The 27,519-nt window shown below is 53.8% G+C and overlaps 1 protein-coding gene across 7 annotated transcripts in view; it reads left to right on the top strand.

Moving 5' to 3' along the window:
• ADCY7 (adenylate cyclase 7) overlaps positions 1-27,519 on the top strand; it is a 75,324-nt gene that overhangs the window by 12,688 nt on the left and 35,117 nt on the right. Inside the window, exon 1 of one of the 7 annotated variants that reach the window (XM_038008501.2) lies at positions 8,636-8,771. The exons of 4 other annotated variants lie outside the window; for them this stretch is intronic. The gene's annotated coding sequence lies outside the window, so the exon portion shown is untranslated. Of the gene's footprint in view, positions 1-8,635; positions 8,772-16,195; positions 16,274-24,284; positions 24,435-27,519 lie in introns of those variants that run through there. 2 more of the 7 variants (XM_038008502.2, XM_038008505.2) reach the window with 2 other exon arrangements.

Here is a 27,519-nt window from a genome sequence, read left to right on the forward strand (position 1 = left end):
TGTAACCTCCAAGCTACTTGAGAGGCTGAGGTGGGAGGATTACTTGAGGTCAGGAGTTGGAGGCTGCAGTGAGCTATGACTGAGCCACTGCACTTCAGCCTGGGTGACAGAAAGAGATCCTGTCTCTTTAAAAAATAATAATAATCAGGATCCAAATGAGGTCCGCATGACGAAACTGTGATACGTTTCTTCAGTCTTTCATCTGTAGAACTGGTACTCATTCATTCTCTCTGTCTTCCATGCAGTGTTTTTGTTGAAGCTGGGTCCCTTTACCTGTAGGAGAGCTTCTTATAATGTGTAGCATGCTCCTTGTCCCCTGAATCCCGTAAACTCATAGTTGTATCCAGAGGCTTGATCTAATTCAGTTTTGATTTTTTTCACACAACAGCACATTGGAGATGCTATTGGAAATTTCTGGGAAGCACATGTGGTCTGGTGAATTTCCTTTTGTAATACTGGCAGTCATTGATATTCAATGACTTTAAGGTAGTGTTTTGTTGTTGTTGTTGTTGTTGTTGTTTTGAGACATGGTCCCTCTCTGTCGCCCAGGCTAGAGTGCAGTGGCTCAATCATAGCTCACTGCAGCCTTGACTTCCAGGCTCAAGCAATCCTCCCACCTCAGCTTCCCAAGTAGCTGGGACCACAGGCGCCCACTACCCGCTCAGGCAGATTTTTTTTGTAGAGATGAGGTTTCACTCTGTTGGATTGGCTGGTCTTGAACTGCTGGGCTCAAGCGATCCTCCTGATCTTCCTGTCTTGGTCTCCCAAAGTGCTGGAATTAGAAGCATGAGCCACCACGCCCAGCCCTTAAGGTAGTATTTTTAATTATGGTAAAAACCTTGCATTTTCACCCTGTTACAAGTGGTGCCTAGTTTGGTGTTGGGTGGAAAACTACCCATCTCAGGGCATTGCTTTTCCTTATTCTTGCTTTTTCTTGATCGTAGCTGGTTTTCCTCCTCTGTTAATTATGTGGGTAGTGTATTTTCATTAGAGACAAACTGAAAAGCAGATCTGAACAAAAAGATAAATATTAAAGTAAAACTGTGCCAGATTCTATCACCTAGTGATAACTCCTAAGATTTGGGACATTTTCTTCCTGATTTTCTTGTATGCAAAAAAAATACAGGCATCCCAGTGAAATCGTTAAAAAAGAAAGGGGTCACACTTCACATGCGGTTCTGGGAGCTGCTATTTTCAATTTGTGGTTTGTCTGAAGCCCCCTTTGAGGATCTGGTGGGAGGGACGTGGCCTTCCTCCCTGCCTGTCCGTGGGTCACACTGGGCCGGGTGCAGGGAAGGACAGGCGGCCTCTGGCGCGGCTCAGCTGCCAAGTTTTTCAAAGGAAATAAGGGCTTTTGGTTGGCAGGGCAGTTGCTTTCACATCTGTTCTTTTAGGATTCTCTGCTGTTACTCAACACACCATGACCCCAACTGCCCCTTTCCTTCTCCAAAGCCCCGTCTCCCAGACCTGGCAGAGATCGGGGCTCTGGGGGTCATGGGAGCCAGCTCCCTGGCCTTGAATGGGCTGTGTTGCTTACATGAGGTCGGGCTGTTCATCTCTCCTTGTTCTGGCATTGGAACTGGGCCAAGCAGCAGCGATTTAGGAGGGGCAGTAGCTGCGGGGTGCTGGGTTTAATGGGAAAGATGCTGTTTACTTAGAATTGTGTTCATTTGGAGTGGCTTTGGGGCTTACCTCAGGCCACCCCTTAGGACCACCACTGATTAGGGCTCAGAAGGCCCTAATGGACCTGGGCATTTTCTTGTGTTCCTAGCATGAGAAAGGAACAGATCCCTGCACATCCCTGAGCCCACAGCTGGGAAGAGATGTGGGCAGAGGCCTGGAGGAGGTGGGTGGATGCACTGGAATGTTCCCCTCCTCCCAGCGTGAAAGATGCGTCTGGGAGGAAGGGGAGTGGCTCTATCAAGCTGTGCTGCCTCTGAGTCCCTCTCCCTGGGGAGTTCACCTCAGTCCCAAGTGTGGAAGAGCTTGGGGGCATGAAACCGCATGGAGTCAGCCCTGCTCTGTCCTCCCACGTGGGGTGAGGGGGCGCTCACACTGCTGGCTGCACCGAGTGGGTGCCATGTTTCTGCACTGTGTTCTTGTTGGGAGTATCTGGTACAGGTCCATCTGGCAGAAATGTCGTGAAGGCCTGTGGTGCTGGGGAGAGGTGGTCCTTGCCCTCAGCCAGATGGGTCTGGTGGAGGAGAAGACAGGGCCCTCAGTCACACCGGAGCAGGGAGGGTGCTGCATGAATAAGTTCAGGTTCTTTGAGCTGCAAGTGCCAGAAACCCACTCTGACCAAAGGGAAAGGGAGAAAGAGAGGACTTGAGACTTTGTGGGGATTCAGACATGGCTGGATCCAGGGACTCAAGTGGTATCATGAAGACTCTGCTTCTCTCTCCATTTCTCTGTCTTGGCTTACTTTTCAGGCCAGTTCTCCCACAGAGAGGTTGTATTTGTAATCTATTGCTGTGTAACGAATTACTCCAATTACCTCACAATTTCTGTAGGTCAGGAGTTCAGGCTGAGCTGGGTGCTTCTGGCTGGGGTTCTCTGATGAGGTTGCAATCAAGCTGCCTGTCAAGCTGCAGTCATCTGAATGCTTGACTGGGGCTGGAGGGTCTGTCTTTGAGGCGGCTTCGTCACCTGAAGGGTGGGTTGGTGCTAGCTGCTGGCAGGAGGCCTCAGTTCCTCGCACACAGATCCCTCCTCGGTGCTGCTTGAGTGTCCTCACACCATGGTGTCTGGCTTCCCCTAGAGGGAGTGATCCAAAGGAAAGCTGAGTGGAAGCTGTGATATCTTTCACAATCTCAGAAGCCGCACATTGTGGTTTCCACAATATTTTATTGGTCACGCAGGTGGTGTGGGAGGGGACCATTCACGGACATGAGTTCCAGGGGACAAGCATCACTGGAGGCTGACGCCACTGTAGCAAAGATGGCCCCAGTGGCTCGCAGCCCACACCTACTGCCAACTGAATGAGAACACTTTCCCACAGTCCTAACAAAAGTCCCGAAAGTGAATTTCACAGGACTACCTGAGTCTCACACCCATTCCTCAATATACACGGGTCGTGAATCCACCCCTGCAGGGCTGGTTCCCCTTAGGAACAGGGAGCTGTTACCAAAAGTAGACCTGACATCCTCTCTGGAGAGGCTTGAGGGAAGGTCTGTGGTATCGTGGCCTAGAGGAGGTGATGGTGGGGCACCGGGGAAGGCTTCCTGGTAGAGGTGGCACCTGTACCTGGCAGGATGGGTAGCATTTTGAGCATTCCAGGGGCACTAAGGCCTGAGCAAATGCACGGAAGAGTCAGGCAGCTGGGTAGCAAGTGGAGGGAGATAAGGATGGAAAAGTGAGTTGGGCCAGATGGGGGTCCCCGAGAGGCAGGAGGAGGAGGAGGACTTGCTTCTGGAGGCACAGGCAAGCCATGGAAGGTGTTTGAAGGCAGGCACGTCGCAGAGCCTAGGGATCTAGGGTTTAGAACGGGGAGAATGCCTGGCTGTCCGCCTCCCTGCCAGCTTGCACCAATCACCCACCATGTGCCTTGTTGGCATTTCTCACAGCCCCTCACGGGCTCCCAGCAGAGTGGGCCACATCTCCTGACTTTACAGGGGGGCTCCCTGAGCCACCAGGGTCCCCTAGTTCCGCCAGAGTCTCTCCTTGGAGCCCCTGACTCCAGAGCTCTCAGAGAGGAATAGTAACAGAACCTTCCTGAAGGCTCCTCTGGCCAGCCCAATTGCTCAGACCCTCCCAGGGCTCCTCTGGGTGCCGTGAACCCCTGACCTTAGGGGAAGGAAGAGGTGACTGTGGCATCGATGGTGGTTTTTCTTCTCATACCCCCTGGCCCCTACAGAGATGTGCCCAGAGTTCCAAGCCCACTGGGTGCTGAGGGTTTCCTCCCCCCGGTAAGGGCCCAACATCTGGGTTTGTGCAGCAGGGCCAAGCTGTTTGCTCAGCACTCAGCATTATTTGTCCCTTGGCTGACTGACAGGTTGACTGTCTGCCTCATTTTGGCTGCAGTTTGAGTCCTTCCTACTGACTGTTTCATGGCCTCATCTTGGGCTCCCATCGTTCCCCAGGGTAGGAGGTCCTTCTCCCCTAAACTCTGGGCCACATATGCCTGTACCCTGCTGGGTACTTCTCCTCAGATCTATTTTTTTTTTTTTGAGACAGGGTCTCACTTTGCCACCCAGGCTGGAGTGCAGTGGTGTGATCTCAGCTTACTGCAAACTTTCCTTCCTAGGCTCAAGTGATCCTCCTACCTCAGCCTCACGAGTAGCTGGGATTCAGGCACCCGCCACCAAACCTGGCTAATTTTTGTATTTTTTTTTTTTTTTTTTGAGAGGGAGTCTCGCTCTGTCCCCCAGGCTGGAGTGCAGTGGCGTCATCTTGGCTCACTGCAAGCTCCACCTCCCGGGTTCACGCCATTCTCCTGCCTCAGCCTCCTGAGTAGCTGGGACTACAGGCGCCTGCCACTGTGCCCGGCTAATTTTTTGTATTTTTAGTAGAGACGGGGTTTCACGGTGGTCTCGATCTCCTGACCTCGTGATCCGCCTGCCTCGGCCTCCCAAAGTGCTGGGATTACAGGCGTGAGCCACCGCGACTGGCCTAATTTTTGTATTTTTAGTAGAGATGGGGTTTCACCATGTTGGCCAGGCTGGTCTCGAACTCCTGGCCTCAAGTGATCCCCTGTCCTTAGCCTCCCAAAGAACTGAGATTACAGGCGTGAGCCACCATGCCCTGCCGGTTTCTCCCCAGAGCTTTATGCCATGCCTTTGGTGGGCACCTCTTACCTCCTCCCAGCCTAGGAACTTGCATGAAAGGAAACTATGTCCAAGTCAGTTTTGTGTCCCCAGGACCAGGGAAGAGATGGGGGTTGCTGAGTGGGACAGGAAAGATTGGGGCCGTGCTGTGTGCCCTGGCACCTCTGCTGAGCAGAAACCAGCCTTCCCTGTCTCATGCTTTGAAAGCCCAAGGTTGCCCTTCTTTGGGGGAGTTTTAGGAAAGAGGGAGTTTGTTCAGCAGACTTGGGAGCACTGTGTGCCAGGGCTGGGACATCTTGAGTGAGGGCATCCACCATGCTCATTACCTTGTAATGGGGTTAGCCTATCCCCAGTGGAAGCTTGTCCTTGTTCCCAGGGAGGGTCGGGAGCATGGGTTGTGAAGTCAGGTAGACCTGAGCTTGAATCTTGGCTCTGCCTTTTCATAGCTGTGTGTGCTTGGGCCAGCAATGTGGTGTCTCTGAGCCTTGGTGCCTTCTACAGAGCGATGATAGCAGAGCCTTCCTCAGCACTGCCAGCGAGTGCCATGAGGCTGTGTGTGTCAAGTCCTGGGTGATGCCTGTGCGGATCCCAGGGAGCACTGACCTGTGTGTGCTCAGATCCTGCCTGCTGGGACCTCCTAGACCGCATGAGGGGTGGGGTGTCCAATGGTGGCTGGCAGCTGGGGCTGCAGGGAGCAGCTGGTGTGAGGCAGTTCTCAGGCTCCAGCAGGGAAGAGACTCACCGCCACATCTTCCAAGGAGAGAGCTGGGAGGGCGGCCTGGGAGAGCAGGAGGTGTTGCTCAGTGGGACAGGAATCTTGGTTATCAAATGGCAGGGTTTACTGTGCCCCTTTCATTATCAAACTGCAGGGTTCGTTATCACACAGCCCCTGCTGTATGGCCAGTTTATCTTCACACACTCCCTGCTCTGTGGCTGATGCTAGAAAGCCCAGGGCCCCATCAGCTCCCAGCAGGCAGTGGGGAACCCCCCTCCTGTGTCCAGGCACCCGCATGTGCCCTCTCCAAGCCACCCCTTTTCTCAAGCCAAGATCATCTTGCAGAAATGTTGGTCAGGGTGGGTCACTCCCCGCCTGCCATTCCCCTGGACTTGCCCTGCCTCCTATGCCCTTTCCCCTTGGTCCCCTCATATCTCCCCCAGCGGCTCCATCTCCACACCGCGCTTTCCTCAGGGTTTGATCATGTGTCTCATCAGCCTCTCGCCCACGGGCCAGGTCAGATCTGTTCTGTTTCCTGAATCTACTGAGCATCCAGCACCATGCCCTCCCGCATACACAAACGGGTATCACTCAATACCCGTTTAAAAATGGACGGGTAATTTACATACAGGCAAGTGCACAAACCTTCAACGTACAGGGTAATGGGTGTACTTAGGCACTTGCTTATGTAACCAGCACCCAGAGGGAGATTTATAACTCCTCAGCCCCCAGAAGGTCCCTGTGTGCCCCTTTCCAATCAGCGGCCTCCCTACAGGCAACCGCTGTCTTGCTGTCTGCTGCCGCTGTAGACTAGCTTCATCATTTCTGAAGTTTCATGTAAATGGAAACGTGCTGAATGTGTCTTTTGTGGGCGGGTTTTTCAGTCTCCTTGCTGTCTCAGATATTCATTCATGTTGTGTGTTAGCAGTGATCCATTCCTTTTCACGGCTGAGTAATTTTCTGTTGTGTGAATATATGAAAATTTGTTTATCCATTTACTCATTGCAGGATGTTTGGGTTTGCAGTTTGACTGTTAGGATGAAAGCTTCTCTGAACACTTGGATAGAAGTCATTTGTGGACATGTGTACTCATTTCTTTTGGGTAAATACCTGAGATTGAGTTGCTGAGTCATTGGGGAAGCATATGGTTTGCTTTTGTCCACACTGCCAGGCAGTTTTCATCATCGTGGCTCCATTTTACATTCCCACCAGCAGTACATGAGAGTGAAGAGCTGCTCCTCCTCCTTGTCAACACTTGGTATTTTCATTTTAATTTTAGCCATTCTAGTGATACGGTGGAATCTCTATATGGTTTTAATTTGCTGGTCACTAATGGTGTTGAGTGCCTTTTTCATGTGTTTATTGGTCATTTTGGCATCCTCTTTGTCAAAGTACCTGTGTAAATCTCCTGTTCATCTTTTAATCGGGCCATTTGTCTTTTTCATATTGGTTTGTGGGAGGTTTTTTTTTTTTTTTTTTCTGAGACAGAGTCTCACTCTCTTGCCCAGGCTGGAGTGCAGTGGCGTGATCTCGGCTCACTGCAACCTCCGCCTCCCAGGTTCAAGCAATTCTCCTGCCTTAACCTCCCAAGTAGCTGAGATTATTACAGGCATATGCCACCACGCCTGGCTAATTTTTGTGCTTTTATTAGAAACGGGATTTTGCCATGTTGGCCAGGCTGGTTTTGCATCAGGTGATCCACCCACCTCAACCTCCCAAAGTGCTGGGATTACAGGTGTGAGCCACCGCGCCCGGCCTGGGAGATCTTTATATACGCTAGGGAGGAGTCTTTTGTCAGTTATATAGGATGTGATTTTCCTAGTCAGCAGCTTGTCTTTCCCCTCTCTTGATGATGATGATGTCTATTCCTTCTCTGCTCTGGTTCACCCAAGCTGGGGAGACATTTGCTGATAGGAGGGCAACACTGATGGGGAGGCTCCCCTGAGGTCTCCCACTCCCTCCTATGGCCTCTGGAGCAGCCTGGAGCCCTGTGTGAGTCCTATGCCTGTCTCCACCAGATGGCAGACCTTAGGTCACCTGCTAGTCCCCTGCAGGGGCCTGGCACCGAGACAGCACTTAACATGTTCAGTTCCACCTGATCGGTATGCGTGGGATGTCTACTCTGTGACCAGCTGGGGCTGGATGCTGGGGACACAGCTGTTGACATTACAGCTGTCCTCCCATCTCTGCCCTCCCCAAGGACGTAACCTAGGAAAGACAGACCAGCAACCAATGGTCACAGCACAGAGGTGCTGTGATGGAGGAAGACACAGGGGCTGGAAGGAGGTGTGTCTGACCCTGGATGTAGGAGGTGGAGGAGGTACACCCTTGCTTTGAAGAGCTCGTAATCCCAGGATGCCAATCACATGCTCAGAAGGGCTCCCTGAGGACCAGGTGCTGCTGTGGCCAGCGGGCTGGACGCCTCCCCCTCTGATTTGGGAGTCTCCACTCCCTCCTCCCAGCCTCTCCTGATTTGCTCCCTCACCACTGAGCGCCCCATGATCCCAGTGGGGAAACTGAGGCCTGGCACAGCAGAAGGGGTGCTGGGGTTTGGTTCCTGGCCTCATGGTGCCAAGGGATGCTGGGGTTCTCCAGGGACTCTGATTTTGGAATAGGAGCCCCAAGGATGGGCCCACCCCTGCCCTGCTCTTAGCGTGGGAGCGCAGGTGAGATGGAGAGGCAGTGGGCTGGACTGGAAGATCTTTGACCTCTCAGGCCATCTCCTGGGCTCCTCTCAGAGGTGGACGGGGCCACTTTACTACATAGACAGGGCAATTGAGTCCCGGGAAGGCGCGGGGGCCTGTCTGTGAGCGTCAGAGCCCGCAGGAGGCTCAGGTCAACCGGCTAATTGCTAATTGTTCATTAAGGATGCATTTGCTCCCCACTTCGAACCGTTGTCTTGGGGCTTCTAATGGAGGTTTTTGGTGCTTGTTTTATTATTATATTTTTTTTTTTCAAAATTGTTCCAGCTTCAAGCTTCAAATTTCCATGAAGTCATTGGAGCCCGACAGCTCCCAGTCCTGGCAGCTCCCAGGCTGCCGAGAGCAACACTGTGGCTGGGGGAGGGGGCCCTGCATACCCTGAGAAGCTGGGCTGCGGGCTGTGCCTTAGCCTTGCTGCCGCCACCGCCAGAGCAGGAAGTGGTGGGTCCCAGATGTGACTCACTCTCATTAGGTAGCGTGGAAGGAGCCTTCGGATGGGTGAGCCTGCACGCGTCTGAGGAAGGGCAGGCGAGGGCCGGGCCACCTCCCTGCAGACCCTGGCCGGCTGCTGGGGCCCAGGAGGAGAGCCAGGTAAAAGCGGGGTGTGGGGATGGAGTGTCACCAGTCCTAGTGGCTTGAGCCCCCGGAGACGGGGCTGGATGGTGGGTGGGAAGCAGCTCACCCAGCAGCCTGGCCTGGGAGTGCACTGGGCAGGGTCTGGGCTGGAGAAGGAGGCGGCTCCGGGAGCCTACTGGGCAGACGGCTGGGAGAGGCGACCCCTCAACAGGGGACCAGAGGCGACTTGTCACTGGCTTTTCCCAGCCTGACAAGAAAGTGCGGTTGTGACCTCGATGTTGTGCATCTGGCCCGTTCCATCTGAAATTCTAGGAACCACAGACTCTCAAATGTCCACACTCCTTCTCGAGGGTGTAATTTTACATTTACAAGCACACATGACTTTTCTCAATGAAAGGAAACATTGGCAAGGGAAGGGCAATTCAACTAATTTTATGAAATTATAAAACAACGAACAAACAAAACCTCTGAAAGGGGTGCATGCCTGAGGGTCGGCGAACCAAGATGCCTCCGAGAAGCAGACTGCTTTCCCTTTCCCTGCAGCGCCTCTCCTCCATCCCCCAGGGACCTCATGGGCCATCTGGAGTGGGTCTTTCTGGAGCTTTCTATGCATTCATCTAAACATGTGTGCACAGAGGGTGAGGCAGTTGCCTCTTCTTTGTGTCATCACAGCAGGATCAAGGGCAGGGACGTCTGGGGCTGGGGGCTTCCTTCCTGGCCAGCCATTGCTTGAAGGGGAGAAGGGAGGGCCAGGAGGGGGAAGCCGAGGGCCTGGAGGTGGGGGCCAGGCTGGGCCGCCTGCGACAGGGGCCCTGGCTCCAAGGCCTGGACAGGCAGCCAGTGTGGGCTGGATGTGTCTGGAAGAGCTGTGTGACCGTGGGCCTTCACTAGCGTCACCCACGTGCAGGTGGAGGCTGTGAGGGGTGGACTCAACATCCGTGTTTCTTGGAGTGAGGACTGGGCTGCCCAGGGAATCGCAGGGGGTTCTAGCCTGTAGATGGAAGGACACATTTAAAATCTAAGTATTTGTCTTAGGGAAAAAAAATCTGTAACTAGGACATTGACATTGTGACGTCTTGACTGTATTATTGTCTTGGACGAGGCCAAAGAAGACACAAAAGTGACAAGCCAGCCAATTTTAGAGGAAGTGCCAAGTGCCGGCTCTGCAGGAAGTGCAGGAGGCTGAGGGAGGCTGCAGCTCAGGAAGGCGTTTGTGCACAGCCTTCACTTCCCACCCAGCTGTCTGTCTTCCCACCTCCAGAGGCCCTGGGTTCCCGAGGTTTACCTGCAGCTCCTGGTGCAGGGTATGGGGGAGGGGAGGCTCTCAGATTGTTCCAGATTCTGTGGCCTTCAGAAGGGAAGGTGTGAACTTTGTGGAGGTAGCTCTCCAGTGGTATTTTCTTTCTTTCTTATTTTTATTTTATTTTATTTTATTTTTTTGAGATGGAGTCTCTGTCTATTGCCCAGGCTGGAGTGCAGTGGTGCCCTCTTGGGTCACTGTCACCTTTGCCTCCTGGGCTTAAGCCATCCTCCTGCCTCAGCCTCCTGAGTAGCTGGGACTACAGGTACCGCGCCACCACACCTGGCTAATTTTTGTATTTTTAGTAAAGACGGGGTTTCACCATGTTGGCCAGGCTGGTCTCGAACTCCTGACTTCAAATGATCCACCCACCTCGACCTCCCAAAGTGCTGGGATTATAGGTGTGAGCCACTCCCCCCAGTCCACCACCCCCAGTCTCTTTTTTTTCTTTCTTTCTTTTTTTTTTTTAAAGGACAGGGTCTCACTCTGTCACCCAGGCTGGAGTGCAGTGGAATGGTCATACTCACTGAAACCTTGAATTCATGAGCTCAGGCAATCTTACCGCCTCAGCCTTCCAAAGTGCTGGGATTACAAGCATGAGCCCCACGCCCAGCCTTCTAGTGCTGTTTTCATGAAAGAAGCAGCTGTTTACTAGCAGCTGTTTTCCTAGCAATGAGGGTGAAGCTGGTATTGCAGCATCTCTTTGCCAGGACTAGGTCTGCTTGAGGGAAGTTTGCTTGAGGCCATGGAGGTTGGTGCAGGGAGAGCTCAGGTCTGGAGTGCGGCCTCGGGACAGGCCACAGGAGAGTCTCAAAAAGAGAAGACATCCCAGCACTTTGGGAGGCCAACGTGGGCAGATCACTTGAGCCCAGGGGTTCGAGACCAGCCTGGGCAACATGGCGAAACCCCGTCTCTACAAAAAATACAAAAATTAACCAGGTGTAGTGGCATGTGCCTATAGTCCCAGCTACTTGGGAGGCTAAGGCAGGAGGATCCTTTGAGCCCAGACGTTGGAGGCTGTAGTCAGCCATGACTGTGCCACTGCCTGGATGACAGAATGAGACCCTGTCTCAAAATAAATAAATAAATTTTTAAAAAGAGACAAAAGTCTGACTCGGTGGTTGCACTGGGGACATGCACCCCACTCTACAGTTTATAGCTACTGATTTGACCCATTCCCTACCTCCTCCACCGCTCCATGTGGTAGGTGACAATCACCTCCAGTTTACAGAGGATAGACAACCCAGAGGGGCTGTCTGTCCTGAATCACCCAGCAGATCAGTCCCCAGGCATCCAGTTGTGCCCACCACAGTGTGGTCTGCTGCCACATTTGAGCCCGGAGTCAGGGCCAGGACACTGTGTTTTTAGCGAGATCAGATGGGGCAAAGCTGAGAACAGGGGCTCTGGTTGGTGCTGAGGGATTCATGGGGGTAGTCCTTACTGGGAAGATGAGGAATTGGGCTCCTGTGAGGGCCTCCCCTACCCCGCCCTGTGCCTGGCCTTCGCTGGGCCCACTGCAGGAGGGAAGCGGTAGGAAGAGGCCTTCTCCGTGGCTGGGCCAGGGTGGGCTGTCTCACGTGCTTTCCTGGACATGTGGTTGGGTCGTGCCTTAGCTGGGAGGTAGGCGGTTTGTCCACTCCCTCTCATTGCAAGGGTCACAGAGATGGCCGGGTGGCCTGTCCCTCAGCACCGCTCCTTGCCTCCTTCCTGCTGTCCTGGAGGAAGAGGATGTGGACTTGTTCATACTGAGGTGACGCAGCATCCCCTCTCCCACCTCTCCCACTGCCCAGGGAGAGGGCAGTGCTTAACCCCGCTGGAGAGAGTTCCCGGTCTTTGAGGGAGCATGCAGAGTGGGTCACAGTGGATGCCTGTATCAAAGCAGCCCATTCTAGCCTTTCATGGAGTGTGGGGGCATTTACTACTTTTTAAAAGACACATGTGGCCAGGCACCGTGTTTCACACCTGCAGTCCCAGCACTTTAGAAGGCTGAAGTGGGCAGATCGCTTGAGCTCAAGAGTTTGAGACCAACCTAGGCTACATGGCACAACCCCAACTCTACAAAAAAATACAAATATTATCTAGCATGGTGGTGCATGCCTGTAGTCCCAGCTGCTCAGGAGGCTGAGGCAGGAGGATTGCTTGAGCCCAGGAGGTGGAGGCTGCAGTGAGCTGAGATTGTGCCACTGTACTCCACTCTGGGTGACAGAGCAAGACCCTGTCTCAGATAGAATAGATAGATAGATAGATAGATAGATAGATAGACAGACAGACAGACAGACACATGTAGCCAAGAGCTGGAAGTTAGTTGGAACTAGAGAATGAGACCACATCCGAACACCAGCCAGAGAAGCAGGGGTCTTCCAGAAGTTATCCGGTCCAGTCCCCTGCCTGCAGGCAGAACTGGACTGTGCTCTGGTCCGGTGGCCCAAGTTCCAGCTCTGCTCTGCCTCCTCCCAACAGCGTGTGAGATGAACAAGGGGCGGAGCCTGTTTCTTGCATCTGTGAAATGGGTTGGTAAAGGTACCCCCTGCATCAGGTGGTTGTAAAGATTAAACGAGCTGATGCACACTCTGCGCCTGGCACAGCGGAGGCACTACCTAAGTGGAAGTGCTCGTCACTGTCGGTGTCACGAGGCTCTCCTCTGCCTTGTCCTGCCTTGGGTGGGAGACTGGACCTCCTGGGGGAGCCGGGGAGGTGCAGGCGGGCAGGGCTGAGCTGAACAGCCTCCCTGTCACCTGCATCCCTTGGACTAATCATTTTCTCTGTTCCTCGGTTTCCTTATCTGTAAAATGGGGCTGACGGCAGGGCTCAGGTAGGTTAATGGGAGGGCTAGCTGGGTGAAAACCCTTCCCAGGCACCGGAGACTAGTGTGCCCAGGCTGAGAGGTTGCCACGCAGTGGCTGGAGTCCCTCCAGCTGTGTGTGCTGGGGATCCCGCCAGCCCCCTCATCTGTCCAGTGGCCCCCTCCCCACCAAGGACAGTGGCACAGTGTTGCCCGGCTTGCCATAGGCATCTAGCTTGACCTGCTGCTGCCCATGGATTTCTCAACTGGCCACATCATGGCTAGGGCATTGCCCAACCCTGAGTGCAGACCTGCTTGGCCGAAGCATCCTCCATTCCCCGCTCTCCCCTGGAAGCCTGGAAGCCTATCTAGAAGGGACCAATATTGGGGTAGAGAAGGGTTAGGCGGTTAGTCTGGGACTAGAGCTCCATTCCTCTTCGGTGGCCTTTTCCTTGGAACATCTAGGACTGTGCTTTCCTGCTGCCACCTGCTGTCTCATTTTTTATTTTGACAGGATCTGGCTCTGTTGCCCAGACTGGGGTGCAGTGGCCTGATGGTAGCTCACAGCAGCCTCGACCTCCAGGGCTCAAGATATCCTCCCACCTTGACCTCCCAAAGTGCTGGGGTTACAGGCATGAGCCACCACACCCGGCCTGTCCTCTTCGATGGGCCAATTTCACAGGCATTTTCTGAGCACAGCACAGACCAGTGCTGCCGAGATGAACCTGAGCAGACTCTGCATTAGGATGGGGTGGGGACGGCTGACCTTGAGCCTGGGAGAAGGTCCTCCCTGTTCTGGAGCACAGCCATCTGGTCAGTTTCTCCTGGCTTGTGAGGCCCTCCCAGACCGGGCCTGACTTCCCTTCCAACTCCCGCCGCTTGTCCCCATCATCCGCTCTGGGCCAGCCCCCCTGACATTTTCACCCCCAGCTTGGCTCTCTCCTGCCCCTTTCCCGCCCTTGGCCCCCACAGTTCCTGCTGCCTGGGGCTTTCCTCCCAACCGCTGCTTGGCTGTGACCCCAGGTGAGGGCCTTCTTCAGGGGTCCTCCAGCATGGGGAGACGAGGGGACCCAGCTGGCTCTGCTCCTAAGCCATTCACTCAGCCACCTCCCCCACCCCCTTGGCCTCGCTTTGAGCCCCTCCCTTGCTGTGGCTAGAGCCCGAGGGATGCCGGGATACCCTCTTCCTGCCATTCCTCTGTTTATGTCCCTGTCTCCTCCACCACCGCTGACCACTGGAAGGATGACCCCACGACTGGGCCTGAAGGAAAGGGAAGCCAAAGGAGGTCTTTGGTGCAGGCACCGCAGTTTCCAGTTGTGTTTCCTGGACCCAGGCTCTGCCCATTCTTGCCTCCTCCCTGGGCATTGGGACCTACTGGAGGTGACGGGGCAGAAGGAGCGGCCATGACCCTCAGACACAGGCCTGTCCCCTGGGGAGGAGCTCGTGTTCCCGGGAGGCAGAAGGTACCTGCAGTGGGTGGTGCCACCACCTGCCTTCTAGGGCCCGGATCCCTGGAGGCCACTGGACCCAGGGCACCCTGATCAAGGTGCTTTGTCTTCCACGCCCCAGGCCCTTCCTGCCCCTGTAACTGGTCAGCTTTCCTCATGCTGGCCTCTGAAACAACTCAGTCACGCTGCCTTGGGCACAGCTCACTGAGGTCATTGCTTCCTGGAGTCACCGACTGGCTGGGCAGGGAGAAGCCTAGGACGCTGGGGTGCAGCTGCTCTGCACAGATGGAGAAACTGAGGCCCAGGGAGCTCTGCAGCCTCAGGGCTGGTGTGTCTTCCTGGTGGGAGTTACGTTGGAGGGGCAGGCCCTGCCCACTCACAAGCACGCCCCTTCGCCTCACTCATGGGAGGGTGTGGACTGGGGGCCAGTCTCGTGGGCTTGTCATGGTCCTGCTGCTGTTCTTCAGGGTCTGGGTCTCCCTCCTCCTGTGCATCTCCTCGCTGGAGCAGGGGTCCAGGGTGCTGGTATAGCCTGGGATGAGACCTCCTTCTGTGTGTGTGCATCTGGCTCCTGGGCCCCCCAAGCCTGTCTCCGGTAGGTACCCCATCTGGCTGGGAGGAGGAACCCTTTTAAGTTGTGTGAAGGAGCTATTTTAAGGGGGCCCGGGCTAATGGGAAGTGGCCTCTTTTGATATACCAAGACTCCCTGGAGACACTGCTCCGTCCCCTGGGGGCAGGGACCTGCACTTCTGTATCCCTTTGTCAGGCTCAGCTCTCCTGAGCACGGGTACAAGAGCAGAGCTGCCCTTTGGGGGCGGGCAGGAAGTGAGGCTGAGACCCTGGTACTGAAGTGTGTCCCCAGTGCCTGTTTATGTCACGATTTCTCAGCCTGCTCACCCTGGTGTCTGGAGCCGACTGGGTTGGCCCTGGGTGATGGCACTTGCTGTGTGCCCATGTCTACGTTAAGCCCCTGAGAACTGGGTATTGTTACCAGTCCATTCTGTGGGTTAGGAAACTGAGGCCCAGAGAGGTTCAGGAACATGCCCAAGGTCACACAGCTCCTCCAAGGTGGAGCTGAGATTCACAGCCTGCTGTTGGATCTCAGAGCTTGTGCTCCCAACCACCATGCTTTCCTTCCTTCCCTACTGCCCTGCCCTGGCATTTCTTTTCCTCACTTGGCTCGTTTATGACACTCTGCCCTCCTCCTGGCGTGGGCTCCTCAGGGCACTCGTGCCTGTCTTGTTTGTTGTAGCAGCAGCAGCGCCTCACCCTGCACCTGCTGCAGGCGGGAGCTCAGTGGCACTTGGCAGATGGAGGTCTGGTGGCGCCAACAAGTGGCCTCTTTCCTGGTGGCAGGATGGGCCCCCTTCCATGCGCAGTGGTTCTGGGTTTATGAGATTTTATAGCTATGAGGTCATTTCACTGCTAGAATAGGCCATGGAGCAGAGAGAAGGGTTTCATCCCCATTGCTCAGGTGAGAAACTGAGTCCTGAGAGGCAGGTCACCTGCCGGAGCTCATGCAGATGGGACTGGGGACTCCAGGGTTGGGACCCAGTCCTTAGCTGCCAGTTCAGTGCTGGCTATACCCCACCGTCTGTGGAGCATGGGGTTTGACGTCCCTGCATACCAGGCAGGATTAGATCCTGGGAGCTAGGTAGTACATGGCTGGACGTGCAGCCAGGTAGTAACAGGTCAGGGTGGCCTGTGCTTCTGTGGGAGGTGCAGGCCCTGGGAAAGCTAAGGAACAAGGCCAGACTGGGAGGGGACCAGGCAGCCTTCCTGGAAGAGGTGGCAGCTCAGGTTGGCCCTGAAGGGCGGGCAGGAGTTCACCAGGCAGAAGGCGTTTGGAGGTGAGGAGGTGGGCGTGTTTTTAGACTGCCAGAGCTGGAGATGAAAGGGTGGGGCTTGTTTGGGGAACCGAAATCAGCCAAATCACACAGCCACAGAGGAGGCCCGGGAAGTTCTGGAGGCGTTTTTTGGCTAAGGGGTGAGCAGAGATCGGGCTTGGTGTTCTGGGGGGTCCTGGGTAGGTGTGGGAGGCCTGGTTTCCGGGGCCATGGGGCTCTTGTGGCCTGAGACTCCATCACAGTGACCTCCTGTGCCCAATAGCTCCGTAAGGGCCGGATTTGTGGAAGGAAGGAGTGAGTGACCAGGAATGGGGCCTTGGGCTCCAGGGACAGCCATGGCGAGGGCTCTGGAGCCCCTGTGTGGGTGCAGGGCCGGAAGCTGGGGCTGTGGTTGGTTGGGGAGGCCGGGTGGGGCTGCTTCCCCTGCAGCAGGGCTCTTCCGGACTCCTGGTGCGGCTTCACGAGGCAGTCCCCGCTGCGTCTCTCGCGCCCCGTAGGCCTGGGTCAGGCTCTCAGGAAGCCTCGGGAAAGTGAGGGTCTTAGCGTCTTGGTTTGGGGTTAGGTGCTTTTCGAGCTGGTGTCGTGGAGGCCAAACTGGGGGCCTCTGGGCCAGGTGGTGGCTTTAGGCTTGCTGTTGGGACAAGAGGCCAGGCTAGGCAGTGACGCCTCACTGGGCTCTATCGGTGGCCCACTGAGCTCCAGGTGGGAGAGGCCTCTCCCACTGACCTCTCTGTGACTGGCTTCTCTGCTGGTCTGAGTGGGAAGGGACCTCAGAGACCCTGGAGGCCTTTCCTGCCCTGGGGGAGTCAGGCCCAGAGAGGGTGAAGAATTGCCTGAGTCACACAGTTGGTGATAGGGAGAGCTGGGACTGTACCTTACATCACCTGACATTCAGCCCAGGGCTCTATTCCCTGCACTGCCTTACCTGTGGCAGATGGGGAAACTGAGGCAGGTGGGCCACTCCTCTGCATTGCACGGGAGAGGCAGGAAATTTGACAGGAGCCCTTTGCCGTGTTGGCACTTGGAGCTCTTTTCCTGCTTGCTTTTCCCCAGGGCAAGGTGCTTCCCAGCTGAAAACTGCTTAGGGAGGTCGCTGTTGAGACCATGAGCACCACAGAGCCCCGGTCTTTCACTCAGGTGTCTCCTCTCACCACCTGGAAGGCTAAGCTCAGGGTGGGTATCCTGGCCCACAGGCCGGTGCATGGGCTGGTCCCTTCGGCACCTGCAATCTTCTTGTGCACAGCTAGCCCAACCTGGGGTCAGGTGGAGGTGGGTACGTGGGGCCCCCAGCCTTAAGGAGCTTTAGAGGCTGTCAATTAAGGGGAGGCTAATGGGCTCTACAGGCCACAGCTGCCCAGGGAGGCCTCTTTGGGGAGGAGTTACTAGATGGGTCTCGGAGACTCCAAAGTCAGCATTTCCCAAAGGAGGTTCATTAAGGATTCAATGCAAAAAGAGTCTCATTAACAAAAGGATGGGGAAATGTTCAGCTGTGCTTAATTCAGCAGGCTCCTTTCCTATAGGACTTGTCAGAGCCTTTAATTTGCTCATGTGTATGGGGGAATCTTTAAATGAGGAAGAGGAGAATGTTGAGCTCAGCACCACCTGTGACCAGAAACGGCTGTGGATATGTGTGGCTGCACATATGTAGCTTTTCATGGCCCTGCTTTTGGGCAGAATGCACCTCAGGAAATGCAGATAGAGAGTTAATCTGCACTGGGCCTTGGAGGAGGGGCAGGCCTGGGTTCGAATCCTAGCTCCACTGTTTCCCAGCAGGTGGGCTTTGGGCTTGGAGGTTAAGGTCCCAGAGTCAGTTGCCCTGGCTAGAAATGGAGCGAGTGCACCCCCACCCACCACCCTTGGCTAGTCAGGGGGACGGGCCTCACCCCATGGTTCTCTGCAGGTTCTCAGAGGAGATGACCAGCCAGGTGGTTTTTGGCCCAGTTTGTCTCCCAGCTGGGCTCCGAGGTCACAGAGCTTGTTTTGAGGCCTGGGTAGTGCACTCTCTCCTGCCGGCAAGCCTGGAAGGTTTGGGCCGAGGACCTGACTCTGCCTGGGAGGTCACCTGTGAGCTCCCTCCAGCTCAGACCAACATCACCACCTCCCTCTGACCTGGGCTGGGTGGGATGGTCACTCCCTTGAGGCCCAGATAGGCCCTACATGGAGGGGTCAGCCCACACTGCTGCTTATGGCCCTGGAAAGCCGGCCTGAGTTGCTGACCAGTGTTCTCTCCACCTCTCAGAGGCTGGGCACTCACAGGCCAGAGTAGGGGCCGGGCCTCCTCACCCCCAGTGCTGCTGGCTCATGGCAGGGTTGAGGGGAGGGGACAGGTGCCGGGCCCTCTCACTTCCACACCCCATGGGCCTTTCTGACAACTTGGTGATGCATGCTGTCTAGACTGGGGTGTTCTGTGCCAGGAGTGGCTCAGCACACTGCTTGCATCATCCCCAGCTGAATCCTTTCAAAACCCTGTGGGGTAGGACTGTTATTCTCCTTTTGTTAAAATGAGGAAACTGAGGCACAGAGAATCTGTCAGGTCATGTAATGTGTTATTTCTTTTAATATTTAATTTGTTTATGAATAGTGAGATGGAGCCTTGCTCTGTTTCTCAGGCTGGAGTGCGGTGGCACAATCATTGCTTACTTCAGCCTTAACCTGAACTCAGGAGGTCTTCCTGCCTCAGCCTCCCAGATTGCTGGCTCTACAGGCACATACCACTGTGCCTAGCTCAGTTTTAAAATTTTTTTAGAGATAGCATCTTACTATGTTGCCTAGGCTGATCTTGAACTCTTGGACTTAAGCAATTCTCCCACCTTGGCATCCTGAATAGCTGACATCACAGGCATGAGCCACTGTACTTGGCTAAGTCACACAATTTAGGTGTGATGAATCTGGGATTCATTTTTCTTATTAGGTATTTTTTTTAAGTCACATAAGCAATACACTGACAATAGAAATAGAAACTGAAAATGAGAAGTGAGATTTATCCACTCTGTGAAATCAACAGTTTTGGTTTTTCTGTGTCCTTGTTCCATCTTTATTTGTGTGGATTTTTCACAGGATACCCTGTGACATTAGTTTCAAGTGGCCTCAGGCTTTTTGACAGCTGCATAGTATTCCATTGTAAGGTTGTATCATAATTTATTTCACCAGTTCCTGACTGATAGGTATATTATTTTCAATCTTTTGTTATTACAAATAATGCTTCAATGACTAATTTTGTGCTTATGTCATTTCACACTCGTGACAGTGTTTGTACAATACATTACTCAAAGTGGATTTGGTAGGTCAAAAAGCAAATATGTCCTTTAGTGACTTGGTTAGATATTATTAAACTGCCTTCACTGGGGATTCTACTGACTCACATTCCTGCCCAGGAGGGAATGTGAGTGACTGTTTCCAACACAGACTTATGAGACTTATGAAATGCTTTGATCTTTGCCCATCAGTTAGGTAAAAATGGTTTTCCATGGTGGTTTTGTTTTTGTTTTAAAGATGGGGATTTTGCTTTGTTACCCAGGTTGGACTCAAACTTCTGGGCTCAAGTGATCTGCCTGCCTCAGCCTCCCAAGTAGCTGGGACTATAGGTGCATCCCATTGTGCCTGGCTACTATGGTAGTTTTTTTTTTTTTTTTTTGAGACGGAGTCTTGCTCTGTCGCCTAGGCTGGAGTGCAGTGGCACGGTCTCGGCTCACTGCAAGCTCCGCCTCCCGGGTTCATGCCATTCTCCTGCCTCAGCCTCCTGAGTAGCTGGGACTACAGGCGCCCGCCACCACACCCAGCTAATTTTTAGTATTTTTTAGCAGAGATGAGGTTTCACCATGTTAGCCAGGATGGTCTCGATCTCCTGACCTCGTGATCCGCCCCCCTCAGCCTCCCAGAGGAGTATGGTCAGCTTCCTTCCAAATGCTGTGGGTTGTTTGTTTGTTTTTTTTTTAATTTTTATTTATTTATTTATTTATTTATTTGAGACAGAGCTTCACTCTATCATCCAGGTTGGTGTACAGGCATGATCTCGGTTCACTGCAACCTCTGCCTCCTGAGTTCAAGTGATTCTCGTGCCCCAGCCTCCCAAGTAGCTGGGATTGTAAGCATGCACCTCCACACCTGGCTAGTTTTCATATTTTTTAGTAGAAATGGAGTTTCACCATGTTGCTCAGGCTGGTCTTGAACTCCTGGCCTCATGTGATCCGCCTGACTCAGCCTACCTAAGTGCTGAGATTACAGGCGTGAGCCACCATGCCTGGACCTTCCAAATGTTTAAGAGTCATTTAGATTGTCTTTTCTATGAACTTTCTCTTCCTAGTCTTCTCCAATTTTTCTATTGGGTTATTGGTCTTCTTTTTGATTTGTGGGAGCTTTTTACATATGAAGGAGATTAGCTCCTTGTGATGTGAATCATGAATGTTCCCCTAATCTGTCATGTGTCTTTTGATTGTGCTTTTGGTAGTTTTTACCATGTATATTTTGTTTTTTCATGTAACTGAATTTATCAGTCTTTTCTTTATGGCTTTTGGGTTTTGTGTCAGGATAAAAAGGCCATATTCACTATAGCATTATATGATAATTCTTCCATAGTTTCTTGCTGTCTTTGGAAATAATCCTGGTATAAGTTGTGAATCCAGTTTGCTTTCTGTCTTGTGGATGCTGCCTTTCTAAACAGAATACTAGCAGCCTAAGAGTTAAGACTCAAATGCACATCCTTCCTGTCCCCTCCAGGACAGTGGTTACTCTGGGTTGCATCTGTCCATGGGCCTGTGAAATGGATCTCTTTTTTTGTTGTTGTTGCCGAGCCTCACTCTGTTGCCCAGGCTGGAGTGCAGTGGCGCAATCCCATCTCACTGCAACCTCCACCTCCCGAGTTCAAGTGATTCTCATGCCTCAGCCTCCTGAGTAGCTGGGACTACTATAGGCACACGCCACCACCTTGGGCTAATTTTTCTATTTTTAGAAGAGACGGGGTTTCACCATGTTAGCCAGGTTGGTCTCAAACTCCTGGCCTCAAGTGATCTACCTGCCTTGGCCTCCCAAAGTGCTGGGATTACAGATGTGAGCCACCGTGCCAGGTCTGTGGAGCTCTTCTTGTACCTCCTAGCCCCATTCATGTCTTGCTGTCACTGCTGGACCCACTGTCAGGGTGGGGCCCTAGGCAATGTGCGAAGTCAGCCAGCACCCTCTTGTCCTGGGCAGGATGAGCACCACTTGAGGTCCCCCATGGTCAGCTGGACTTCCCCTTTCTGTTCTTCCTTATCAAGGGAAAAGGGATCAGAAATCTGTTAAATGTGGACGTGAAAGTGTTTGCCTTCTGAAGGGGGAGGCTAGTGAGGGCAATGCTTAAAGAAATGAATCACTATGGAATTTCAAGCAAGAGTGAGGAAAATGTAGGGCTATTCCTCCAACAGGGGATCCTGGTTGATTGGTTAGTCAGTTGATAAACACTGTTGCCTGAACACCCACTGTGTTCAGAGCCCTAGCAGATACCCTGGTTGGGGCAGTGCTAAGGATTCTGCCTCCTGGGAGCTCATTTCCTGAGCAGAATTTCCTCTTGGTACCTGGCCTGGCGCCTGGTGCACAGATGGCATTAGTGCACAGCTGCTGAAGGAATGCATGATCGAACTCCCCCTGGGCAGTCGCTAACTAGCATTAGAATGGGCATGAGACATAGTAGACCTGGATTCATACCCCTGGCCGCTGGAGCCTTGGGGGTGCATTTTAAAGGAGAGATTGATCAGGGTAACGTTTAACCAAATAAATGAAGTGGAGGGGAGGATTTCAGGAACAAAGAACACTTTTTTTTCTTCTTTTATTGTTGTGTCTCTGGCAGTTTCTGGTATCAAGATGATGCTGACCTCATAGAATGAGTTAGGGAGGAGTACCTCCTCCTCAATTTTTCTGAATAGTTCCTGTGGGAGTGGTATCAGTTCTTCTTCGTACATCTGGTAGAATTTGGCTGTGAATCCATCAGGTCCTGGCCTTTTATTGGTAGGCTATTTATTACTAATTCAGTTTAGGAGCTCATTATTGGTCTCTTCCTGGCTCAGTCATGGGAGGATTGTGTGTCCAGGAATTTATCCGTCTCTTAGATTTTGTAGTTTTTGTGTGTAGAAGTGTTTGTAGTAGTTTCTGATGGTTGTTTTTTACTTCTGTGCGGTCATTAGTAACATTCCTTCAGTCATTTCTAATTGTGTTTATTTCGATCTTCTCTCTTTATTAGTTTAGTGGCCTATTTTATTAATTTTTCCAAAAAACCAACTCCTGGATTCATTGATTTTTTGAATGGTTTTTTGTCTTGTTTTTCTTCAGTTCAGCTCTGATTTTTGTCGTTTCTTGTCTCCTGCTAGGCTTGGGGTTGATTTGTTTTTGCTTCTCTATTTCTTTCAATTGTGAAGTTAGGTTGTTAATTTGAGATCTTTCTAACTTTTTGATGTGGGCATTTAATGCTATGAATCTCCCTCTTAACACTACCTTAGCTGTGTCCCAAAGAATCAAAGAACAACTTTCTACCCATCCCTAGCAGTGGCTCTCTGGGGCCAGGTGAGAACCTCAGCCTTTTCCCTCAGTTTTTCTCTAGTCCCTTATCCTTTTCATTTACTGATTCAGCCTCCACCCCCAGCCCAGCCCCAACTAGGCCAGAGCTGGTCTCAGAGGTCTGACACAGCCCCTTCTTTGCAAGAGGGAAAACTAAGGCACAGGTCAGGCAAGAGACTTGTTCAGGGTCACAGAGCATGTTGGTGGCTAAGCTGGGACTGGAATGCAAGTTTTTGGTCCCCAAGACTGATCAGCAGCCTGTGCCCTGGGAGTGGGAACAGAGTCAGCCTGGGGGTGCTTGGGGGCTGTGGAGGGGGAGCAGGGTTGGCTGGCAGTCATGCCATTGGGGAACTTCTGCCTTTGCCCCTGCTGGGCAACTTTGCAGGCTATCATCAGGAGATGCGGGGGTGGGGGTGGCCTGGGTGGGGGCCTGCCCACTGTGCATCTGCCTCTCCCTGGACCCCATGGTTGAACTCTGACCCTGCAGGGCTTCCTCTGACACTAAACCTGACTTCTTGGCCATTTGCCAACTTGTCCTGCAAGCTTGGCCTCTTGGACATCATGACCTGTGCAGACGACCTGGCTATCAGCACCCCCAGTTTACTGATAAGGAAACTGAGACCAGAGTGTGCAGGCAACTGCCACTCACAGGCCATTGGCAGCAGAGCTGGGATTGGGTGCAGGCATCCTCCCAGAGGCCGAGGGTAGTTGGGAGGGGTGTGCTGTGGCGGGTAAGGCAGGTGTGGCAGGTGCAGCAGGTGCTTCCTGATCTTGAGGGAGGCCCTTTCTTCATCTGCCCTCATCCTTCAGCCGTGGCGCCCTCCTCCCTCACCCATGCCACTCTGCGTGCTTCCCTACCCTGGGCCTGACGCAGGATTCTGGCTGGCTAACCTTCTTGGCCATTCATGTCACAGGCATTTGCCAGGATCAGCTGCGGGACAGACACACAGATCCCACCACGACAGTGTGGTGAGGCAGGGGGCTGGGATGTTGGACCCACAATGGGAAGGCCTCTGGGTAGGGGAGATGCCTGGGAGAGCAGGGCATGGGGGCCGCAGAGCTCTGGGGACAGGGAGGGTCTGGGGAGGGCTGGGCTTGGGGTGTGGGGCCTTGAATACCAGCAGAATTGAATCCCTGGGTTCCACGAGGTTTCCTGGGGGCCTCTTTGGGTCAGGCCTGCACTAGGCAGAGCAGCTGCTGGCTTCATGGAGCTCAGGGTCCCTTGAGAGAGATCACATTAACATGAGACTCCCTTGGCAAATGAAAAATCTGCCTGAGACTCAGCCTACCAGGGGAGCTGAGAGCCGGCAGGCCCGGCGGGGGGCAAGATGGAGCATGCAGGTTTTTTTGTCTACAGCTGCGTGGCATCCCAGGCAGGGTGTGGGCCCAGGGACCGGAGTGGGGCCTCTTCCCTGGAGGCTTCCATGCCCCCCCCACTCCAAGGTCCCCACTTCCCCTTTTTGAGGCCACCAGGGCCCCACGGCAGCCCGGAGCCTGCTGAGGCTTGGCCGGAGGAAGCCAGGCTGTGGTTTCTGCCAACAGTGGCTGGGTGAGGAAGTGGCTGTCCTGTCTGCATCTGTGAAAGCTGGGGGTTTCTAGAACATACTCTGCACAAGGGCTGTGGTTGTTCTGGGGACACGGCCAGATCAGCTGGACTGGGGAAGGATTCCCCGGGCACCCGGGGACCTGGCCCTGCAGTTGCAGTATGGAATCCCAGTCTTCTGCTTCCAGCAGTTCTTCTGGCTGGAGAACCTGGACCCAGCCAGCCAGTATTTGGTGAGGAGACCACAGTCCTGCCTTAGTTGCAGGATAAGAGGGTATGTGGGGGGTTGCTCAGAGGGCTTCCTGGAGGAGGAGGCCCTCCTGGAGTTCACTGACCTGAATTTGCCCCTGCAAGGCAGAGGGAAGTAATTCGACAGGGTCCCCTGAGCTCCCCACCTCTTGGTCATAGCTCTGCCCTGGGCCTTGTTTGTGGGGAAAAGGTTGGTGTTTTGGGATATCATGGGATTTCTGGATGCCAGCACCATGAGGGTGATAGGGACCCCAGATATCCTATGTTTAAATTCCAGCTTTTTTTTTTTTTTTTTTTTTTTTCCAGACAGGGTTCTGCTCTGTCACCCAGGCAGGAGAGCAGTGGCATGATCATAGTTCAGTGAATTCAGCCTTGACCTCCTGTGATGGAGGGATGAGCGGGGCTGTCCCCTCCAAGCCCCAGCTCCCTTCTGGAGGACTGCCTGTGTCTGCAGCGTCACACTGTCATCTCTGTGCTGACTGGGGACCCTTCAGTTGACTCTGAACCCATTGAGGGGCCATGGGTGCTTTTTAGATGCAACAAACTGGGTCCAGAAGCCCGATGTGGACTTTGAGACTCGGTTGCGAGTGACAGAAGCTCAAACTAGCTGAAGCTGAAAGAGGCATTGCTTGTCCCATGTGGTTAAATATCTAGAGGTTGCATAAGCTTCAGGCACAGCTGGCTCCTGTGGCCCCAGGAGGTGTTGCCACACCCCTGTCTTGTGCCAGTTCTCCATGTTGGTGTCATTTTCAGGCGGGCTCTCTCCTTGTAGTGGCTCAGGTGTCTGCTGACAGTGCCAGGTCACCAACAAAAGAGAACGCCTCTTTCCCTGGGTCAGCAGAAGTCCAAAGACAGCCCTCACGGCCCAGGCCTGTGGCATTGAGGCTTGAGAGGGACTTTGCTGATTGGCTATACCAGGGTCATGTGGCCCCTGAACCAGGGTACTGAGGGTCGGGAGAGGGGACATTGCACAGCAGAAGCATGAAATACCCTCCTCCCATCTGGACACCTTCCCCGCAGGGGAGTCCCCTCCTCTTTAAAATGGGACTGCTTACCCTGCTGTACCAGCGGGCTGGTCGTGAGGTGAGAATAAGTAAGGGCCTCTGGGACTGCAGTCTCCTCAGGAAGAGCGGACTTGATACCTCTGCTCTAGGTGACTTTGGAAGTCAGACAGGACCCATGCAGTGTGGGTGAGGGAGTGACGGGGAGGCAGGGCTTGGCTTGAGCTAAGGGAGGCCTCAGGGCCAGAGAAGTGCCCAGTGATGGAGGAGACTGCCCTGAGAGGTGGTGAGCCCCCATCATGGAGGTGTGCACGCTAACAGCAGGGTCATTTGTTAGCAAGAAGGTGTGCACTAACAGCAGGGTCATTCAATCCAGGGGGCCCTGCATTGGATGTGTCTGAGACATGGCAGAAGAGTTCCTTTATCCAGGGCCTTATGGGGAGGCCCTCCCTGTTGCCAACTGAGTTGAGGACTGGTGGAAGAACTGGTGATTGGACAGGAGGCCTTGAAAACTTCCCGGGCAGGGGGTGCCTCTGGGTCTGACTTTGGCAGGGTGGCTCCTAGGGAGGAGCTGGCCTGGGGACATGCCACTGGTGGTGGGTTCCTGGACCCCTCTGGAGATGTGATCAGTGAGTTCATTCCCCCCAGGCCTCACAGTGCCCGGCTTGTTCCAGGAGCTGGCCAAGGTCCCTGGATGGGCCGAAGTCCTTGTGCCCGTGCTCTCCACTGTTCACCTGCCCCTGCCTGCCGTTGCCCGGAAAGTGGCCTGATGAGTTCCTTGAGAGGCGTGTTTACCAGGCTTTGGTTCCCACGGGCCCTTGGGACCCTCTCAGCTGGTTCCTCCCTCTCCTCGTGGTGGCCCAGCCTGGCTTTGTGTGCCTGGAGTGGGTGTGTCCACACACAGCCACACTTGCACTTTCACGCACGTGTCTGGCCGCCTCAGCTCTGGTCTGGGGGCTTTGCCTGGGAGATGCAGCAGCTGTGGGGAGTGGCCTCAGCCCTCTGGTGTTTGGAGCTTCTCAGTCTGGCCGTCCTGGTGTACTGGTGTTTGGCAGCAGGCCAGGGGGCAGGCAGGGTTGCTGTTTGTGTGCGGTGGTATCTGGCTCGGTCCCCCCAGGATGTCAGTGGGGAAGCCTGGGCTGAGGAGCCCTGGTTTGGGAGCTGGCAGACCCGGGTTTGCATCCCAGCCCCTCTGTCTACCAGCTCCAGCAGTGTGATCTTAGGCAACCACTCTGCCTGTCTGGACTCAGGTCTGCATGTGTGAAGCGGTGGTGCCACCTTGGCCTTTGCCGGTTGTGAAGACGAGAGTGAATGTGTGTGCAGGTGCCGGGGGTGGCAGGAACTGCTGCTCTTATTACTGCAAAGGGCTATTTTGGGGTGGGAGGGGGCTGGATTGAATGTGTCTCAGGCAGGAACCGTATCTCGTTTGGCACACCCTGTAGCACAGGGCTGGATGTACATGGTTAGCACACAGTAAATGCCTCTTGTGGAATAGACTGGTTAGTTTAGATTTCGAGGTTGTACACTAGTGGGCTGCAATCACTGCAAAATTTGAAATCAGCTGCCAGCATTTAAAACTCATTTTACATAGAAATCAGATTTGTAGCCTATCTGAGCACTTTGGGCACTTTGACAGCTCTGGGCCACACCCCAGAAGGGTTGCCCCTCGTTGAACAGGTGCTAAGGCCTGAAGACACCTGCCCAGGGACTGAAGGAGACAGGGCTCCTCAGCAAATGACCCCTTCCTCCTCCCCCAAATATGTGGTTTTTCCATTTTGTTCCTGGTGTGTGGTGATGGAATAGGAACTTCCAGAGGAAATAGAGCCCGAGGTGGCTCCTGGAATCAAGGTGGCCCCTGGGATCTCATAGTAGCAGGTGTTGAGGTTGGGGGGCTTCCCTTAGACTTGGGGACCCTGGATATTCTGCTTTTTACCTTTAGGGGCTGGGGGCTCGTCTGGCCACCTTCCCTCCGCTGGACCAGCTGTCCTTTGAAGCTTCCGCTGGTGGCTGGCCATTTGTGCCCCATGACTACCCTGAGCCGTCCCATGTCTCACAGCCTCCCTGCTGT

This window comes from Chlorocebus sabaeus, chromosome 5 (assembly GCF_047675955.1).
Source record: "Chlorocebus sabaeus isolate Y175 chromosome 5, mChlSab1.0.hap1, whole genome shotgun sequence".
NCBI classification, from domain to species: domain Eukaryota; kingdom Metazoa; phylum Chordata; class Mammalia; order Primates; family Cercopithecidae; genus Chlorocebus; species Chlorocebus sabaeus.